This window comes from Lissotriton vulgaris, chromosome 7, assembly GCF_964263255.1.
Source record: "Lissotriton vulgaris chromosome 7, aLisVul1.2, whole genome shotgun sequence".
NCBI classification, from domain to species: domain Eukaryota; kingdom Metazoa; phylum Chordata; class Amphibia; order Caudata; family Salamandridae; genus Lissotriton; species Lissotriton vulgaris.
In genome coordinates this window covers 687198343-687217875 of record NC_141695.1, presented here as the reverse complement: position 1 = coordinate 687217875, position 19533 = coordinate 687198343, and the positions used below count along the sequence as shown (strand labels likewise).

Here is a 19533-nt window from a genome sequence, read left to right as displayed (position 1 = left end):
CGAGACCTAAAAAGCTTTTAGCAGTCCCACTCAGCTGCTCTAATGCTGTGTGCCATGATGAGTTAGGAAGCCCCTACATCATGGACAAAATTAAGTTAGTGCCGCTGTTGCTAGGGCATTCAATTTGGACAAGGGAAACTGCAACGCTAAATAAATAGGTACTTGAGGATTCCCTAAAATTATTTTTAGCTCCCAATATATCTTGGATTTCATATGTTAAACTGATTTTGGAGGAGATATGGCTCCCAAATCTAATTACCTCACCCAACTGGTGCTTGTCATGTTGTTTTTCCGCCAGTGAAGAGCGGAGGTGGACTGAATTGCACCACGCTCTTCAACACAAATTGCCTAAATTGAGGACATTTGGTGTAGGTGAAGTTGTTGACACCCTTTAAACATGCACAGGCTGAGTAACACACGCTATGTGGATGCGTCAATTATAGTGAATTTTCCATGAAGAAATTTGGACTGATATATAATTTCTAATGAAATATTGAGGTTTTAATCACATTTTATGAGAATGGGCATTTTCAGATTTGGTATCTCAAACTGAGGTACAGGTTTAGATGAAGTCCTTTAGTGAACAGTGTGATTTCATGCTATTTTATGGGGTCTCGATTGTATTTCAAAGTTTGCTGTAGCTTTTGCCTGTAGTTTTATGCTAAAAAAAGCATAGCAAAATAACGTTTAATGACTGACTGACTCAAAGGATTCCTCACCTCACTCTCGATCTCTTCTTCGAGAAAAACAGCGCATGGTATTAGTTTATATATTTCGCCCTCCTGGCTCTTCCATGCGACAGCAACCATCACCATTTACAATAATGGTATTATCCTCATCCAAGCCACAGACTGCAATCTTATTCTCATGGACAACATCTTCCCTACCATCAAAAACCTAGTTTCCAAACCTCATGTGGGTTCCCAATCTCCATCCAGTACCATCACACTGGGAGTCACCTCACCCAACCAATCTGACATCTTGGACCCCCAACCCCCGCCCCCTTCCGACATTGGAATCGTATGAGATCTCCACCCAATTTTCTCACACAGCTAACATACCACATTTCACTGCACCAAAACCAAACAACACTCTTGGCTTCCTGCTACCACTCTGTCCTCTTCCGACATCGGTCTCCGACGCTGACACCCAACTTACCCCTCCCCCGAATACTCTACACCCCATCCCACCTAATCCACCCAGAACCCCGATCTTCTCTGCTTCTTGTCCTCCCTGTCCACCTCTGGTGTCTGACTCTTACGTTATCCACACCCAGACGACCCCCCTAAACTCACACTTTACAACACCCCAACAGTCCCACACATTAGACCTCCCAACTTGACCGATACAGCATATGTCCCATCAACGGATCCACTTAATCCACACAGAACCCCGATATTCTCCGGTTCTTGTTCTCCCCGTCCACCTCTGGCATCTGACTCTTACGTTATACACACCCAGACGACCCCCCTTAACCTCACACTTCACAACAGCCCAACAGTTCCACACATTAGACCTCCCAACATGACCGATACAGCATATGTCCCATCAACGGATACTGAACCCCTACATTACAAGACAATAGCAACCACTACCCCTAACACCAACATCTCTCTTGTCTCGGCATCCTTGCACTATATTGCTACTCCTTCCAAGTACTCTCCTCGTCTCAGCCACCCCTTACGAGGCCATTCTTTACCACATATCTCGACAACACAGGAACTTAATGATCAAGCATTATCTTCTGAGATCCCCCTACTCTCATCTATACTCGCAACTCCCACATTACATCCAGCCACCCCCTCTACTCAGCCACCTACACCCTCCAACATCCCGCCAGTCTCGGCATCACTACCCTATAATGATACTCATCACACGTACTCTCCCCTCAACATCCACCCCCTCCAAAGTCTTAGGTTGACACATGTCTCGACCTCACACTATTGCGATGATAATGTTCTACCTGATGAGCACCCCCCTACTTCCCCTTCCCACCCACCTTACAACCATCCACCCCCTCAACTCAGACATCTACAGCCCCCTCATCAACCCTCCCACACAATACTACATCCAACATTAGCCTTACCCGCACAGCTGCAGCCACCCACATGCAGAACACAGCCTCCTACCCCGGGCATAACTGAACCCGACCTTAGATTTGAGGAAATAATGTTGGCTCTACTCCATATTAAAAAGGAACTCCAATCTTTCAAGGATGTGATATCTAGCGAACCTCGGCGTAATTTTTCCTCAAGAGCCTTTAACCCGAACTACCCATCACACCACATAACTCACACGCCTAAACTCATTTAACCCATTTGGAATTCAGTTTCCCTCCACAGTTCACGTTTTTACACTAAGCGAAGCGTCAATCTGTTCTCAGAGAGCGATCTACCATCTCTTTTACAATCCTATGAACCCTCTCCCACTAATTGCATTACCGCTACTCAGTTGACCATACCTACTATCCACCCCAACCCACTCAGAGTTGCCAGACATAACAATAGAGAGATCGTCGATAGCAACCTTAGAAGCGTCCCTCTCATCCAAGACCCCTCCTGCTCCCTCCTTACTCCACGTCTTAAATGCACACTCCTAAACTGCAGATCTGCTTCCAGACATGCTGCTGATATAGCTGAGCTCATCCTCTCACAGGAACTAGACCTGCTATTGTTAACCGAAACCTGGCTAACTGATTCCTCCTCCACCCCACTGATGGACATTTTAGTTCCCCCAAACTACGACATCATCATATTAGACAGAATCGATAAGATAGGTGGAGGTATAGCCTGTATTAATCATAGTGACATCACTGTAAATAGAGCCACATCCCCTGTCTTCACGTCCTGCGAATATTTCTGCCTAGACCTTAGCAGCAACGGCAAACCAGCTTGCTCACTGCACATCTTCTTTCATCCGCCAGGTGACATTCGCTTATTTTTGAAACAACTCATGGATATGATTTCAACTAACAACGGTAGGCAAAATAACCAAATATTCCTAGGCGATTTCAATCTCCACTGGAATGACAACAACACAATTGTCAACTGCCTCAGAAGCTTCCTGGATGATCTTGGCCTTACACAAACCTGCAATGGCCCTACACATAAGAAAGGATCCACCCTGGATCTAATAATCTCCAAAACTGACGTCATTCAACTGGAATCGATACAACCCTGCAACTGGTCTGATCACCATATCATTACCTTCTTTATCAAAGAAACAGTAAAATGTAACTCAGTTCAGGCCACGAAACCAAAGATCTGGAAAAGAGACTTGAAGCAACTCAACACCAACTCACTACCTTTCTCAAGCTACAGCCTTCTATTGCTACCTGCTGGCACCGCAGATGTACATGATCTCACCAACCACTACCTCAACTCGATGACCACAATAATCAATGAGGTAGCCCCTCTTCAACTAAAGAGAGTCTTCACTAAAGACTCAAAACCTTGGTACAATAGCCTACTCAATGAAGATAGACGCTCTCTCAGAGTTGCTGAACGTAACTGGAGATCAGTCCCGTCGACTATTCACCTCAAATTACTAAGGAAAAAGAGAAATGCCTATTACAAGAAGATTAAGCGCACCAAAGCAGACTTCTTCAAACACCAACTAGACCAAGCTAGAAATTGCCCCAAAAAACTCTTTGAGCTAATCAAAACTCAATCTAAGGATGCACCTCAACGGTTACAAGACGCTTCCCAATCGCAACGCAACTGTGAACAATTCTCCGCCTTCTTTACTCCGAAGAACCTCAACATCGAGAACGATCTCTTAAAGCATCGATTACTATATTCTGTGCCACATTCACAAACCCCCCCGTCACCACCAACTACGACACACCAAATCCCTTCAAAGTGTGACCTTAAGAACTAAGCCGCCTGGTCTTGCTTTGACACCTATTCGGAAGAGGCTTTGGGTAAGATTCTAAATGCCTTGAAACCTTCCAACCACCTCATCGATCCGCTCCCCGCTAACGCTGTTAAAGACCTTACCCCATGGCTGCTTCTGCTATGCACCAAAATCATCAACAGTTCTCTCCAACAAGGTTGAATTCCGGACACCCTCAAAGTCGGTCAGGTCTCACCCATCCTAAAGAAACCAACAGCTGACCCCACGGATCTTAACAACTATCGTCCTATATCCAATATCCCTACCCTGGCCAAACTGCTTGAAAAATGTGTGCACCACCAACTAACGAAACATATCGTTCACTTTGACCTCCTTAACAACTACCAATCAGGCTTCAGAGCAGGGCACAGCACGGAATCAGCCATGACTCACATTATTGATGATGCGCTTCAAATCCTGGACCAGAACGGATCATGCCTACTCATCCTGCTGGACCTAATGATACGGTCAAACACGAGAGTTTGCTTGATCTGCTCAGACTTAGGATGGGTCTTTCAGGATCAGTGCTAAACTGGTTTACCTCCTTTCTACATAACCGAACACAACAATTGAAGATCAACAACACTCTTTCCAACCCAGTACCAGTAAGGCTGGCGTCCCGCAAGGATCCTCACTATCCTCGACATTGTTTAACCTGTTCATGGAGCCGCTCACCGAAATTCTACAAGCGGCTGACGTGTAATATCATATGTACGCTGATGATACACAACTATATCTAAAGATTAATACCTTAGAAGACATTAAACAGCTTAACTCCACACTCATGAACACCCAAACATGGTTGGCAGAAAATCATCTCAAACTGAACGCTCTAAAGAACGAATTTCTCGTTATAGCCCCCGTTAAAATCCCCTTGATGCAAAACTTAATCCAACATCTCACTGCACTCAACGTTCAACCAACTATTGTGGACTCAGCAAAATCCTTGGTAATAACTCTGGACAGCAATCTCACTATGCAGAAACACGTTAGCAACGCTACAAAGGGAGCAAACTTCCAGTTAAACATTTTAAGGAAGTTGAAGCCATTCTTGCCAGTCAACGACTTTAAACAGGCTGTACAAGCTCTAGTTATCCCCCATATGGATTATGGTAGTGTCTTTCTATGCGGCCTCCCAAAAGCGACTACAGCCCCTCTTAGAGCATCAATAAACGCTGCAGCAAGACTCATCACTGGCTCAAAAAGAAGTTCCCACATCTCCCCTGACCTAAAATCCCTGAACTGGCTCCCGTTTGAAGCAAGAATTCATGTAAAAATAGCTTGCATGACTCATAAGGCCTTACACCACAAGGCACCCGTTTACCTCGCACAGACATTGACAATCTCTGGTGGCTCAGGGTCCTCTAGGGGTGCAGATAACCTACTACTGAAACCTCAAAGATTCAATTAAAAAAACATTTAAACGTTCCTTCTCTGGGATTGCGCCTAGGATTTGGAATACTCTTCCCCCAGAAACCAGACTGATCTCTTCTACCGTATCTTTCAAAAAGGAAGTAAAAGCGATCCTCATGGCAAAATTTACTTGACCACTCTACCCTGCCCTGAACCTTTTTCAACTGAGACGCATCAGTCATGTTCTTTGACGACTTTTCTGTGTGTTTTTTACTATGATCCCATGGTTTGGTACTTTACAACTTTTTCGTGTGTATTCTTATATTAATCCCATGCCTGTTCTCTCCCCCATATTACTGCATGTATAATGTGTCATGCTATTCATTATGTATAATCAACCTTGATCATTTTAAAGCGCTCTGATATCCGCAAGGATATTGTTCGCGCTCTATAAAACCCTCTAAATAAATAAATAAAAGAGCTACATACAAACATGAATGGTATAGTTATCAATCAGGAGTTTGTTAAAGCGCAACTACTCACCCGTAAGGGTCTCAAGGCGCTAGGGGTGGGGGGGGGGGGGTGCAGGTTCCATTCCATCAAGGAGGGGGTCTGTTGAAGAGCTAGGTTTTGAGGTTTCTTGCGAAGATGGGGAGCGATGTTGTCTGTCTGAGGTGGAGCGGAAGGGCGTTCCATGCTTTGGCCGCGAGGAAGGAGAAGGAGCGGCCTCCCGATCTGGTCTTTCTGGTGCGGGGGACCTCGGCGTAGGAGAGCTGGGCTGATCGTAGGGTCCTTTGGGGTGCGTGGAATTTGAGCCGGCTGTTCAGGTTTGCTGGTCCGGTGCCGTAGAGGGCCTTGTGTGCGTGGGTGAGCATCTTAAAGGTGATTCTCGCCTCGACGGGGAGCCAGTGGAGTGTGCGCAGGTGCTGGGAGATGTGGCAGGTTGAGGACCAGTCTTGCGGCGGCGTTCTGGATGTTCTGTAGCTTGCGGATGAGGTTTTTGTTTATTCCGGCGTAGAGTGCGTTGCCGTAGTCGAGTCTGCTGGTGACCAGGGCGTGAGTGAAGGAGACGGAGGGTGTGGAAGCAGAAAGATGAGACCGAGTTGATCTGGGGGTCCATTTTGAGCTCGGAGTCCAGGATGATTCTCAGGTTGCGTGCGTGGCCTGTGGGGGTTGGCGGGTTTCCGTGGGCGGTGGGCCACCAGGTGTCGCTCCAGGCGTCGGGGTTTGGGCCCATGATGAGTACTTCTGTTTTGTTGGTGTTTAGTTGTAGGCAGCTGTTTTTCATCCATTTGGCGACGGCTTCCATGCCTTCTCGAAAGTTGCGTCTGGCGGTGTTGGGCTCGTTGGATAGGGAGAGGATGAGCTGGGTGTCGTCTGCGTATGACACGATGTTGAGTCTGTAGGTTCTGACGATGGGGCAAGTGGAGCCATGTAGACGTTGAAGAGCGTCGGGCTGAGGGAGGAGCCCTGGGGGACTCCGCAGGTGGTAGGTGTGGGGTCTGAGATGAAAGGGGGGAGTCTGACCCGTTGCGTCCTGCCGGAGAGGAAGGAGCAGATCCAGTCGAGGGCCTTGTCCTGGATTCCTGCGTCATAGAGTCTGCGTATTAGGGTGCGGTGGGAGACTGTGTTGAACGCCGCTGATAGGTCTAGGAGGATGAGGGCTACTGTTTCTCCTTTGTCCAGTAGGGTGCGGATGTCGTCTGTTGCGGCGAGGAGGGCGGTTTCCGTACTGTGGTTTTTTCTGAAGCCGGATTGGGAGGAGTCGAGGATGTTGTGTTCTTCAATGAATGTGGCGAGTTGGCTGTTGATGGCTTTCTCGATGACTTTTGCTGGGAAAGGGAGCAGGGAGATGGGTCTGTAGTTTTTGAGGTCGGTGGGGTCCGCTGAGGGTTTCTTTAGGAGGGGGTTGACCTCGGCGTGTTTCCAGTCGTCGGGGAACGAGGCGGTCGCCACTCAGAGGTTGATGGTGTGGCAGAGCATGGGTGCGATGGTGTCAGTGGCTCTGTTGAAGATGTGGTGGGGCAGGGGTCCGTGGGGGCCCCTGAGTGGATTGACTTCATTGTCTTCAGTGTGTCTTTGGTGGTGAGGGCTGTCCAGTCATCAATCGCTGGTTTCCTGGTGTCGGGGGTGGTTGGTGAGGGTTCAGTGTGTTGGTTGTCTTCGTCGAAGTTGTCATAGATGCTCTTGATTTTGTGGTGGAAAAAGGTGCTGAGTTTGTCGCAGAGGTCTTGTGAGGGAGGGATGTCGGTAGACTCGCTGGTGGGTTGGGCGAACTCCTTGATGATGCTGAAGAGTTCCTTGCTGTTGTGTGCGTGGGTGGAGATTCTGTCTTCAATCGCTTTTTTCCTCGTTTCTCTGATGAGTTGATGGTGAGCGGTTATTCTCTTCACTAAGGTCAGACCTTGAAAGTGGCCAGTTTTTCCTCTGACTATTGTTTCAGGAATTAATCGCCTGGAAACCATACCGTCTCATTGATGTGCCCTTTAAAAGTAAGTTTCCTCACTAGCATTGAATATTCCATGCCCGTTTTTCATTTCACAAAACACTGACGTGTGGCCTCCAATTTTTTCACACAGATGTAAAACAATTTGGGACCCAAGGCCCACAAAGACAACATTAACGCCACGAAAATCATTTTGTGCAAGGTAACATAAACATCTTTGAGTCTGCTTGCACTAACAAACATTAATTAACCGTTTCCACTCATTGCAACTTTACTCCATTGCAGAGTGACTTCCACAGCTTAAACGACGCTTTAAAGGTCAACGCGCTCCCTGTTTTTTCAAATAAAAAAGGTATGCTGTACTGGCTTTATGCCATTATTTATGAAATTCGAATGGATTGAGGATTGTCTCTTTTTTTAAAAAAAAACTCTTTCCAACCTTTTCGTTCCAAACAGTCTCCAAGGATTCAATTTATCATGCCCTGATGAGAGTCCTGCGATTCAGACAGTGGGACTCGAAACGCGTAGGCATTTATCCATCTAAAGACATTTAATGTCAGATGCAGCTGATGGCTACACGTCAGCTTTTGTCCTGTATCAAAAAAACAATTTGAGACTCCAACAGGATCTAGGGCAGCAGCCTAAAAACTCCCTCTGTTCGCTCCATATAAACTATACGCATGATTGAAAAAATTCTTTTTGTTCACTGTTTTGGTAATTTTTTCTACATGTATATTTGTGATTTAGAAACACAATTTTTTGTATAATTATGTGTTCGTTTTTTCACTGAACAGAATATTAATTTGTTGTATAGTATGTTGAAAAATTTATGGCAATACGTGAAGTTGACGACGTTTTTGCTCTGCCTTTAAAATGTTTCTGAGATATGACTAAAAAGAAAAATGACACAAAAATAATTGTTGGGATTTACTAATAAATTTTGTTTATCCTTTTTCAAAAATCGGTTGCTTAGATTCATGTTAGAGGTCTAGGTAAAACCCCCTTGTTTGAGAAGATTACGTGGCTCAACCTACCCTCTATCCCATTGAGCCAAACCCCCCCTTTTTTCTCCGGATCTGTGTTCTTGGCGGTGCTGCAGGTGTGCCGGCAGCGGTGACAGCTGAAGGGTCCATGGGTGTCGGCTGGTGATGCTAGCTTGCAGTTGTTGTTGCAGCCTGGGTTGAGTGCGTGGAGTGCTGCTGGGTCGTAGCGTTGGCGGGGCGGAGGTCCAGGGTTCCTGGTGCTGGTCGCGGACGGGCGCAGACGTGCTTACCTTTGATGCGCCTTCGGTGCACCAGCGGCGCGCCCGCAGCCCGCGGCCGCAGTGGCCGCCATTAAGTAGGGGTAGGGGAGGGCTGGACAGCTGGGAGGCGGGAGTGGGGAGAGGAGATGGATTGGGCCGGTCGCGCTGGGGGGGGGAGGGGCCGCGGGGGCAGCAGCGGCGGGGAAGGGTAAAGGGAGGAAAGAAGGGATAAACAAAAAAGGGAAAATAAGCAGAAATAAGGCACAAAAGAGCAGAGATGCTGAAAAGGGCCGAAAGGTGAAAGATGGAAAGGGTAGAAAAACGAGTGAAAACGAGTGAAGGAGCAGAGGGAGAGAAAGGGAAAATGGGCAGAAATAAGGCACAAAAGAGCAGAGATGCAGAAAGGTGCAGAAAGGTGAAAGGGTAGAAAAACGAGTAAAGGAGCAGAGGGAGAGAAAGGAGACAGAGGTCCACTGGACCACCAGGGATGAGGCGCAGGGAAACCTGCGGGTGGAGGAATGCCTCGATCACTAACACTCAAGAGTGCAGGTGCAGGGGCACCTCACTTAATGGTGGAGCTGCGAGGGTGGGAGAGCAATTTCACTGACAATGAGTCAGTGGTCTTGCTCGCCTGTCCCCGCAGTGGCCACCATTAAGTAGGGGTCAGGGAGGGCTGGACAGCTGGGAGGCAGGAGCGGGGAGAGGAGCTAGATTGGGACGGTCGCGCTCGGGGGGAGGGGCCGCGGGGGCAGCAGCGGCAGGGAAGGGTAAAGGGAGGAAAGAAGGGATAAAGAAAAAAGGGAAAATAAGCAGAAATAAGGCACAAAAGAGCAGAGATGCAGAAAAGGGCAGAAAGGTGAAAGATGGAAAGGGTAGAAAAACGAGTGAAAACGAGTGAAGGAGCAGAGGGAGAGAAAGGGAAATTGGGCAGAAATAAGGCACAAAAGAGCAGAGGTGCAGAAAGGTGCAGAAAGGTGAAAGATAGAAAGGGTAGAAAAACGAGTGAAGGAGCAGAGGGAGAGAAAGGAGACAGAGGTCCACTGGACCACCAGGGATGAGGCGCAGGGAAACCTGCGGGTGGAGGAGGGCCTCGATCACTAACACTCAAGAGTGCAGGGGCATGGGCACCTAACTTAATGGTGGAGCTGCGAGGGTGGGAGAGCAATTTCACTGACAATGAGTCAGTGAAATTGCAGTGAGGAAATGGTAGTTAGAACTTTGCTTTTTTTTTGTTTTGTGATATAGTTAGAAGTCTTTCATTATTCTAATATTGGTAAAATGAGTATGTTTGGGCAGATATACATTGTTATCAGTAAAGCTGACCCCCATGGAATACTCTTTAAATCCTAAGGTTGTGTTTCCCCAGACCAAACCCTCTTAAAACATACTGCCCACCAGTATGAATGACACATGTTTCGTACACCTTGTAATCCTCATTGGCTTATGTGACATTCCCTGTACACTGATTTACATACTTGTATGATTCATTATCTCTGTATAATGTGTGCGTGGTGTAAAGTACTGACACACACTACACTGATATGGGTAACGCTATACAACAAATGAAATGCATATGAGAGAGGGGCTACGTAAAGATGAGGGGCACTGTTGAAGAGTGGCAGTGAGGGAATCCGAGGAGGAGGTAGTGGGAGGGGCTATGGAGCGATGAGGGGCACTGGTAGAGGATGGCAGTGAGGGAATTCGAGGCAGAGGTCATGGGATGGAGGGGGAGCTAGGGAGAGATGAGGGGCACTGGTGGTGGGTGGTAGTGTGGGAGTCTGAGGAGGAGGTCTTGAAGGGGAGGGGCTAAAGAGAGATGAGGGGCACCAGTGGAGGGTGGCAGTGAGAGAATCCGAAGAGGAGGTCAATAGGAGGGCCCATAGAGGGATGAGGGGCACTGTTGGAAGGTGGTAGTAAAGGTATTTACGGAGAACGAGGTCAGTGGTGGGGCGCCTAAAAGGACTTTCGCACCAGCGTTAAAGTCAGCCCTGTCATGGCCTTTCTGTTTTTGTTTATTTAATTAGCAGTCGGGTCACAAGGGCTTCTGTGGAACATATTTTAAAGTGTGTGCTAATTATATTTACTGCTATATTCAATGTTTTAAGTTTGAAGGTGATTTTACTTATGTTTTTACCGGGAAAAATGAACGTGGACCCCGATGGTGCCTGATCTGGGGCTGGGGCCCAAGGTCAGTTGTGAGATAAGGTGCACTGGAGAGGAGTAGTGGATAATCAAGCCTGTAAGGGAGAGCATTGCAGAGTCCGGGGTCAGGTGGAGGTAGTAATGAAGAGGGATTCTCCCTGAAGGCTCGCACAGAGAGAGACCATGAAGTGTCACTTGCCTGATACTCCCACCTCAGAAACCTGTTCTTCCCATCAAAGGAACATTACATGGAAAAAACACTTTTTGAGGGTGATAATATTTAGAAAGAGATTTGGAAAAGAGTGCTTTTTACTGGGCCTTGTAAGACTAATAAGAGATAAAGGAGGGCCCTGAAGCAGGCCTGCCCAGACATATATGCGACAAATCGAGCCCGCAGTGGCCCACCCAAATGCACCCTTGGCCCACCCAGATGCAAATTACTGGAGCCGGGCCTGCGTAGGTGCCTCTTATCACATTCTGCAGGGCGGGCATAATTTTGTGCTACTACTGCCATCCTTCTAGCTAGCCTGCATCCATCAGTTCTAGCAGCCCACTTCCCATTCCGAAGTAAAAACCGTCCATTTGAGGCAGAACAGCAGCTTGTGAACACATTCAACACACACAAGCGACAGCTCATTCCATTCACACCACACACCATAGCTCATACCATTTGCACAAGACAAACACACAACAAGTGTTAAGGGCATAAGAGAAACCCAAAGTATGTTGCTTCCAAAGTTGATTGAGGTGTTGTGATTTTAGAAACAGGGCTGGACAGGAAACTAAAAAACTTTTGAAACCAGTCTTCACTCCTTTCGTGTCCCGTTTTTTGCAATCTTTTTCTCTCGCTCTGTGTCTTTTTAGATCTCGGCTAAGGCATTGCTTTAGCAATGCTTGTTGGCGAAATATTTAGTGGGGGCCTTCAAAAATGCTCCCAAAGCAGGCGGATCGGGTACAGTGCATGTGCACCGGGCGCACAAACCATTTGTCCGCCTGCAGCATTGGGAGCAATTTCGCTGCCGCTTTAATGTTCTCAGTGAGCCGTGTGGCCACAGAGAACATCAAAGCAGCCGCGAAATGCTCACCATTTGTCACCCCCTCCCTTATCCCAAGATCCTGTGCCCTCTCTCTATTTCCCACCTCTCACCACACAAAACAACTCTGCCCATTTCCTTTACTCTTTTCTGGTTTTAGTGACTGCAGAAACCTGAAAGACATGGGGTAACCTGCGTGGATTCTTACGAGTGTCCTCGTTGCAGTAAGCACTGGGGCACATCATCAAAATGAACCTTCGTAAAGGGCTTCCAGAGTGTACTGGTGCAAGCACGCTAATAAATGTGGAAAGTAGCCCTTTCAAAGGCCAAAGACATTTAACGCTTCCTCCACATCTTCCTCTTATCCTATTACCCTATTGACCTTCAGAAAAAGTTTGAAAGACTTTCTTGGTGGGAAAGGAAAAGGTTGCTGGATTTATTGCTTGTTTTTGTGTGTGGGGGGATAGCGGGCACATGCGTTCTGTGAGGAGAAAAAACACTCTTTTTAGTACCACTCGTAAATACCTTTCCACACTTTTCTTCCACTGAAGAAACCCATTGTGACGGGAATGCGTGCTTTGTGCTTTGTGGACTAACACGTCATCGCTGTGTGTCAAGATACCTATCGCAACTGGGGACACGCAGAAACACACACATAAATCAATTCCCACAAACCAACAAGAGACACAGCCATTCATTCACGCAGCACAAGAAGGCATCATCAAACAACTAGTAGACACAGACATGAGACACCCGTGCTGGTCACACGTCACATACATCCTCATGACGCACACGCATGTAACAAAGCCCAAGAGCTGCATACCAACAGATGCAGCAGACGCCGCCGTGCCATGTACAGGACAGGTTGCAAAAAACACAGTTGATGGACAGAATGCAGAATAATGTCATACATTCACCCCAGTACAAGGATCTGGGCCTAAATCCATAGTTTTTTTGCACTCCACACCACCCTGGGTTAGACACTGGCTATATGCAAATCAGCTCTGACCCTGTGCCTCATGGGAACAGTCCAGTCCGAACTACCAAGCCATGTCTTTCCCAGACTGGAATCAAGCATCCAAGGACCGGTTTCTGGCTATCAGCCTTCATCAGCCTGGATAGCTTGACTCCAGTGGTGTGGAGAGCCTGGGACTCACGTCTGAGCATACCCAGCCCACTCGGGGTGAAAAATTGCAAAAAACACAGTTGATGGACAGAATGTAGAACAATGTCATACATTCACCCCAGTACAAGGATCTGGGCCTAAATCCATTGTTTGTTTGCACTCCACACCACCCTGGGTTAGACACTGGCTATATGCAAATCAGCTCTGACCCTGGGCCTCATGGGAACAGTCCAGTCCGAACTACCAAGCCATGTCTTTCCCAGACCGGAATCAAGCATCCAAGGACCGGTTTCTGGCTATCAGCCTTCATCAGCCTGGATAGCTTGACTCCAGTGGTGTGGAGAGCCTGGGACTCACGTCTGAGCATACCCAGCCCACTCGGGTGAAAAATTGCAAAAAACTCAGTTGATGGACAGAATGTAGAACAATGTCATACATGCACCCCAGTACAAGGATCTGGGCCTAAATCCATTGTTTCTTTGCACTCCACACCACCCTGGGTTAGACACTGGCTATATGCAAATCAGCTCTGACCCTGTGCCTCATGGGAACAGTCCAGTCCGAACTACCAAGCCATGTCTTTCCCAGACCGGAATCAAGCATCCAAGGACCGGTTTCTGGCTATCAGCCTTCATCAGCCTGGATAGCTTGACTCCAGTGGTGTGGAGAGCCTAGGACTCACGTCTGAGCATACCCAGCCCACTCGGGGTGAAAAATTGCAAAAAACACAGTTGATGGACAGAATGTAGAACAATGTCATACATTCACCCCAGTACAAGGATCTGGGCCTAAATCCATCGTTTTTTTGCACTCCACACCACCCTGGGTTAGACACTCGCTATATGCAAATCAGCTCTGACCCTGTGCCTTATGGGAACAGTCCAATCCGAATTACCAAGCCATGTCTTTCCCAGACCGGAATCAAGCATCCAAGAACCGGTTACTGGCTATCAGCCTTCATCAGCCTGGATAGCTTGACTCCAGTGGTGTGGAGAGCCTGGGACTCACGTCTGAGCATAGTGTGGCAGGGTATGCTCAGACGTGAGTCCCTTGCTCACTTTGCCACTGGATTCAAGCAAGCCGGGCTGAAGACGGCTGGAATGCCAGAAACCGGTCCTCGGAAGCTTGTTTCCGGTCCAGGGAAGACATGGCTTGGCAGTTCGGGCTGGACTGTTCCCATGAGGCACAGGGTCAGACTGATTTGCGTATAGCCATGTCTGAACTGGGGTGGCAGAGTGGGCTAAAGAACAGTGATGGATTAAACCCAGATCTTTTGACTGGGTGTGAGTGTTTGATTGATTCAGATGCTCAGTCCATCACCACCCCCTTTTGTACCGCTTTTGGCCGCCATAAGTGTGGCAGGGTATGCTCAGACGTGAGTCCCTTGCTCACTTTGCCACTGGATTCAAGCAAGCCGGGCTGAAGACGGCTGGAATGCCAGAAACCGGTCCTCGGAAGCTTGTTTCCGGTCCAGGGCAGACATGGCTTGGCAGATCGGGCTGGACTGTTCCCATGAGGCACAGGGTCAGACTGATTTGCATATAGCCATGTCTGAACTGGGGTGGCAGAGTGGGCAAAGAACGGTGATGGATTAAACCCAGATCTTTTGACTGGGTGTGAGTGTTTGATTGATTCAGATGCTCAGTCCATCACCACCCCCTTTTGTACCGCTTTAGGCCGCCATAAGTGTGGCAGGGTATGCTCAGACGTGAGTCCCTTGCTCACTTTGCCACTGGATTCAAGCAAGCCGGGCTGAAGACGGCTGGAATGCCAGAAACCGGTCCTCAGAAGCTTGTTTCCGGTCCAGGGAAGACATGGCTTGTCAGTTCGGGCTGAACTGTTCCCATGAGGCACAGGGTCAGACTGATTTGCATATAGCCATGTCTGAACTGGGGTGGCAGAGTGGGCTAAAGAACGGTGATGGATTAAACCCAGATCTTTTGACTGGGTGTGAGTGTTTGATTGATTCAGATGCTCAGTCCATCACCACCCACTGATGTACAGGACAGGGGCAGCGTTAGAGACCCCAGGCAGACACATGTCCGGCATGAGTAGCACTCCTGCGCCCCCTACCACCGCCCAGACCTCTGGCTAAAACCTCTTTTATGATAAGACACATATATGGCGATTTCTCATCATCACCCCAACGGAGGATGACTGTAATCCGCTCTGAGGTGTGGAAAACAGCACAGCTGCCCACATCTAAGCAAAAGGATATTAAATATGTCAGTTCGGTATCATAGCAAGTTTACGTCAAACGGTAACCATTTTTATGTTACTCACAAGCGGCCAAAGAACATTGATATAAAGATATTAGATGCAGTTAAGTATGTGTTTTTTAAACACCTGGGTGAACATTCCACAAAGGGCATGTTTAAAACATTTCTGACACGTTAAAGGAGATCTGGGACCTGTGTTCTACCCTACTGTTCTAGCTTGTGAAGTTTGTGCTTAACACGGTCTGACTGACAATGGCACATATTTTCTGTTTATTGTATTTGTAGAAATGTTTCCTATTGGTATTTTGTAAATTAAAATATGAAACTTGCTACAAGAAATATTTCACCATCTTCTTCATTAAAGCTTTCACACATTTACATTTTCTTGTTTATTTTGAGACATGGAGAGATTACGCCGTTTGCCCAGAATCACAAGATGTTGAGCGGAGCCGAGAGTCGAACATGCAGTCCCAGTTCCAAAGTCGCAGCTCTGCTCGTTAGGCCATACTACCTCATTCAGTTGCTCCTCCTTTTATCTGTCTGGAAATGCTCTCAAACCTTACAGGAATGTCGGACTCCAGACTACAACCACACATACACACAACCACACATACACACAACCACACATACAGCCACAACCACACATACAACCACACACAACCAGACAAACTCACAAACAACCACACCCAACCACACACACAACCACACACGCAACCAACCACACACACAACCACACACACACACACAACCACACACACACAACCACACACACAACCACACACACACAACCATACACACACAGCCACACACACACACAACCACAAACAAACACACAACCACAAACACACACACAACCACACACAACTACAACCACACACACACAACCACACACACACACACAACCACACACAACCACACACACACACACAGCCACACACACACAACCACAGCTGGCAGTGCACACTTCCACCAGGCACACACACCACCAGCCATCAGTGCACAATTTCTATAGGCACACACACCACCAGCCATCAGTGCACACATCAATTGTTAACGCATCCACAATTAACTATTGTAGCAATCACAGTATGGCGCACTTTACTTTTAAACATATTCATCTAAAGCGCAGCATGCCACCATTGCTACAAAAATAAATACACATTTTTTTAGACTTTTGTTGCAATTGGTGTTGCAATATTTAGCAATGCCAATAGCTCAAACTTAATTAATGCGAGACCTATTGCATTGCAAATGCCTGTTTTCCTTCCTCGCACTCTCTCTTTACCTGCTGTTCTAAGCACAGATCGTTGGAGACAAAGGCAGCCCCACTCCTTCTAAGCCCGGTTTCCATTGGCTCCCCTCCTCTGGGGGCGTCCCTGATGAAATAAAAGGCCAGACCAGCCATGGTTAGAAGTAGTTGGACCTGCTTGGCGGATCATTTTACTCTGACAAGACAAGTGCGAAGACCTGGATATTCAGTGTGCTTTGTATTCCATGAGCCGGGCTGAAAGCAACTTTTTGTTTATTTTCACAGAATGGAAACCTGCCTCATTTTTAATGTGAGAATGACAAAGCGTGCATTGGACCTGGGATCAAGGTGAGTGGTCGAATCGCTGTTTACTTCTGTTCTCTCTTTGTCTTGAAATAACTCGGATAAAATGTCAGCCTTGCTTTGAGCTCGGTTACCGCGCATTTCCTCTTCTGCCACAATTGTTAAATATGTATTCAGTTTAACGAGGCGCCATTGACTTTCCGCACATTCCTTCACAATCAGGCAGTAGCTGTTATCTCAATCAGAGTAAAATAGATTCCAAGCCAGCAAGATATTTCAATAAGTCAGTTGGTGTCCTTGAAAGAAGTTGTTATAGTCACAACCTCGTCTGCATTCTTTTTGCAGCAACTCATTCTCACACTTTTTCAGTTCATTTTTTCTGGTGCAAATCGCAACACGATTCGTTCTCCTGTCAGAGGTTTTTTGGGACCCTGTGCAATGTTTTTTTTACCATATCCCAAATCTCTAGTTTGGTCAATATTTTTATTGTCCACCCTCGACATTTGTAATCAATCTCACCGATGCTATTTTGCCCAGAGGAACCCACCTCTCTTGCATGCGTGTTATTGACACATCATTGCGATGGTTTACAGACACCGACGTCCATTCACCCCAATGCCAGCGGTAGCAGAATGGGGCATTACACAGCCTTTCACCCCGAGTCTTCCCAGAAAGCGATGTCACATGACATTAACCCTGAAGTCATCACAATAAATTACATCCTTCAAGTTTCATAACTGCATGACTACTATAAGAAAAAAAAACAGACACATGTCTATTTTAAGTACCACTTATAATGGGGTGCTGACATGGTATGCTACGTGAACATTACTCACTTCTCTTTGTAGTACATACAAAATTATGTGTTCGAAGAGAATATAGTGCTGCAAAGCACCAAATAGCATTGGAATTTTTTATACCGCAAACTGTCATGATTAATTAGTTTCCACAATAAATTTTTTATTGATAATTCATTAGGAGATAAAAATTACATGTGTGTAAATTAATATTAAAAAAAATATAGAATAGGACCGACGTTAATGACCTAAATTATTAGTCATTGTTAACACATTTTGATGCATGACAATTTGCAAGCGGTTTTATTCAACCTCATAACTTTTTCTTTTGTTTGCAGTAATGATAGTAAGGGAACAACTTTTTAAAATGTATTCGTTTTAGTTCATTTTTTACCTAATCAAGAGTGTGCATTGCACTGCTGGATTTATTTTATAAACACTATTTACCTCCTGTTCTTGAAGTGGCGTCTGATATCCTTTGAAGGTGGTCTGGAATAATACTTGCCCTCATTTGTATGTAACAGGTGAACGAAGAGAGTGAGCCCCGCCCCTTCCACAGAGAGTATTTGTCATAGGTGCGACTATGTCAAGAAATGCGTCCAGTGTATCAGTGCCTGCATTTTGCAATGGGTGCCTCCTTAAGTCAATAATTACCTTTAACTATTTTAGGACCAACTGCAGACTCACAAGTTTTACACCACAATCCCCCCATACTCACTTCCATCACCTCACCCACTCTTACTCTCACCTTCTGTTACTCACATGCTTTTTTGATAAGGCTGACAAAAGGACGCTTTTATTTGTCTCATTCCTAGAATTTGTACAGCAAGCATAAACATAGGAAATCCATGGCTGTGGCTTTTCTTTAAGTTTTGGTAAGTAGATGCTGTTGGTGGCCTTTAAGGAGCATTTGGCAAAATTGGTGCTAGCAAGGTTTTGATATAGTTTTTTTCATTTTTTGTCCCCCACAGTGTGTCTTGGTCCTGATGAGAACCCCAGTATTGGTCGGGGTTTGAAACGCGTAGACCTTTTCATTTTACACCACCAAACAATTGTATTTAACATCTTGTGGGGCATGCTAATTGTAGTAAATGTTTGATGATTATTATGTGCTATAACATCATGCATGCAGTGAAATAGGTATTTATTAATGCTTTGTTTGGAAGGTGTAAGGCCCTCTCTTCTAATTGAATAAATCATATTGGCCCAAAAGGACTTTGTGGTGTGGATGTTGATTGTTTGATTGTACATAGAATGGATGTAATAGTGTGGTTGTAATTGTATGATAGTGATTGTAAATTGCAGGTTGTAAAAGGTGTACATTATATGGTATTTGTATATATTTTTGTATAAAAATTGTTTGTATAATTATGTTCCCTGTACATGTCTTTCTATTGCAAAATTTTTTTTGAACATTTGAAAATAAAAGGCTACTAATGAGCTTATGGCTGCCTGGTTTCGATATCCTTGCAACATTTCTCCAATTGTTTAAATTCTTATCAGTATTGGCACCTTGGTTGTTGTTTGGATTTATTTTATAAACACTATTTACCTTCTGTTCTTGAAGTGACGCCTGATATTCTTTGAAGGTGGTCTGGAATAATACTTGCCCTCATTTGTATGTAACAGGTGAACGAAGAGAGTGAGCCCCGCCCCTTCCACAGAGAGTATTTGTCATAGGTGCGACTATGTCAAGAAATGCGTCCAGTGTATCAGTGCCTGTATTT

At 46.2% G+C, this 19533-nt stretch overlaps 1 protein-coding gene across 1 annotated transcript in view; it reads left to right on the top strand.

The window, feature by feature from the left end:
* LOC147702258 (sterile alpha motif domain-containing protein 9-like) overlaps window positions 1–19533 on the top strand; it is a 168229-nt gene that overhangs the window by 101711 nt on the left and 46985 nt on the right. The window contains 1 exon segment of the mRNA XM_086930907.1: window positions 16992–17054. The gene's annotated coding sequence lies outside the window, so the exon portion shown is untranslated.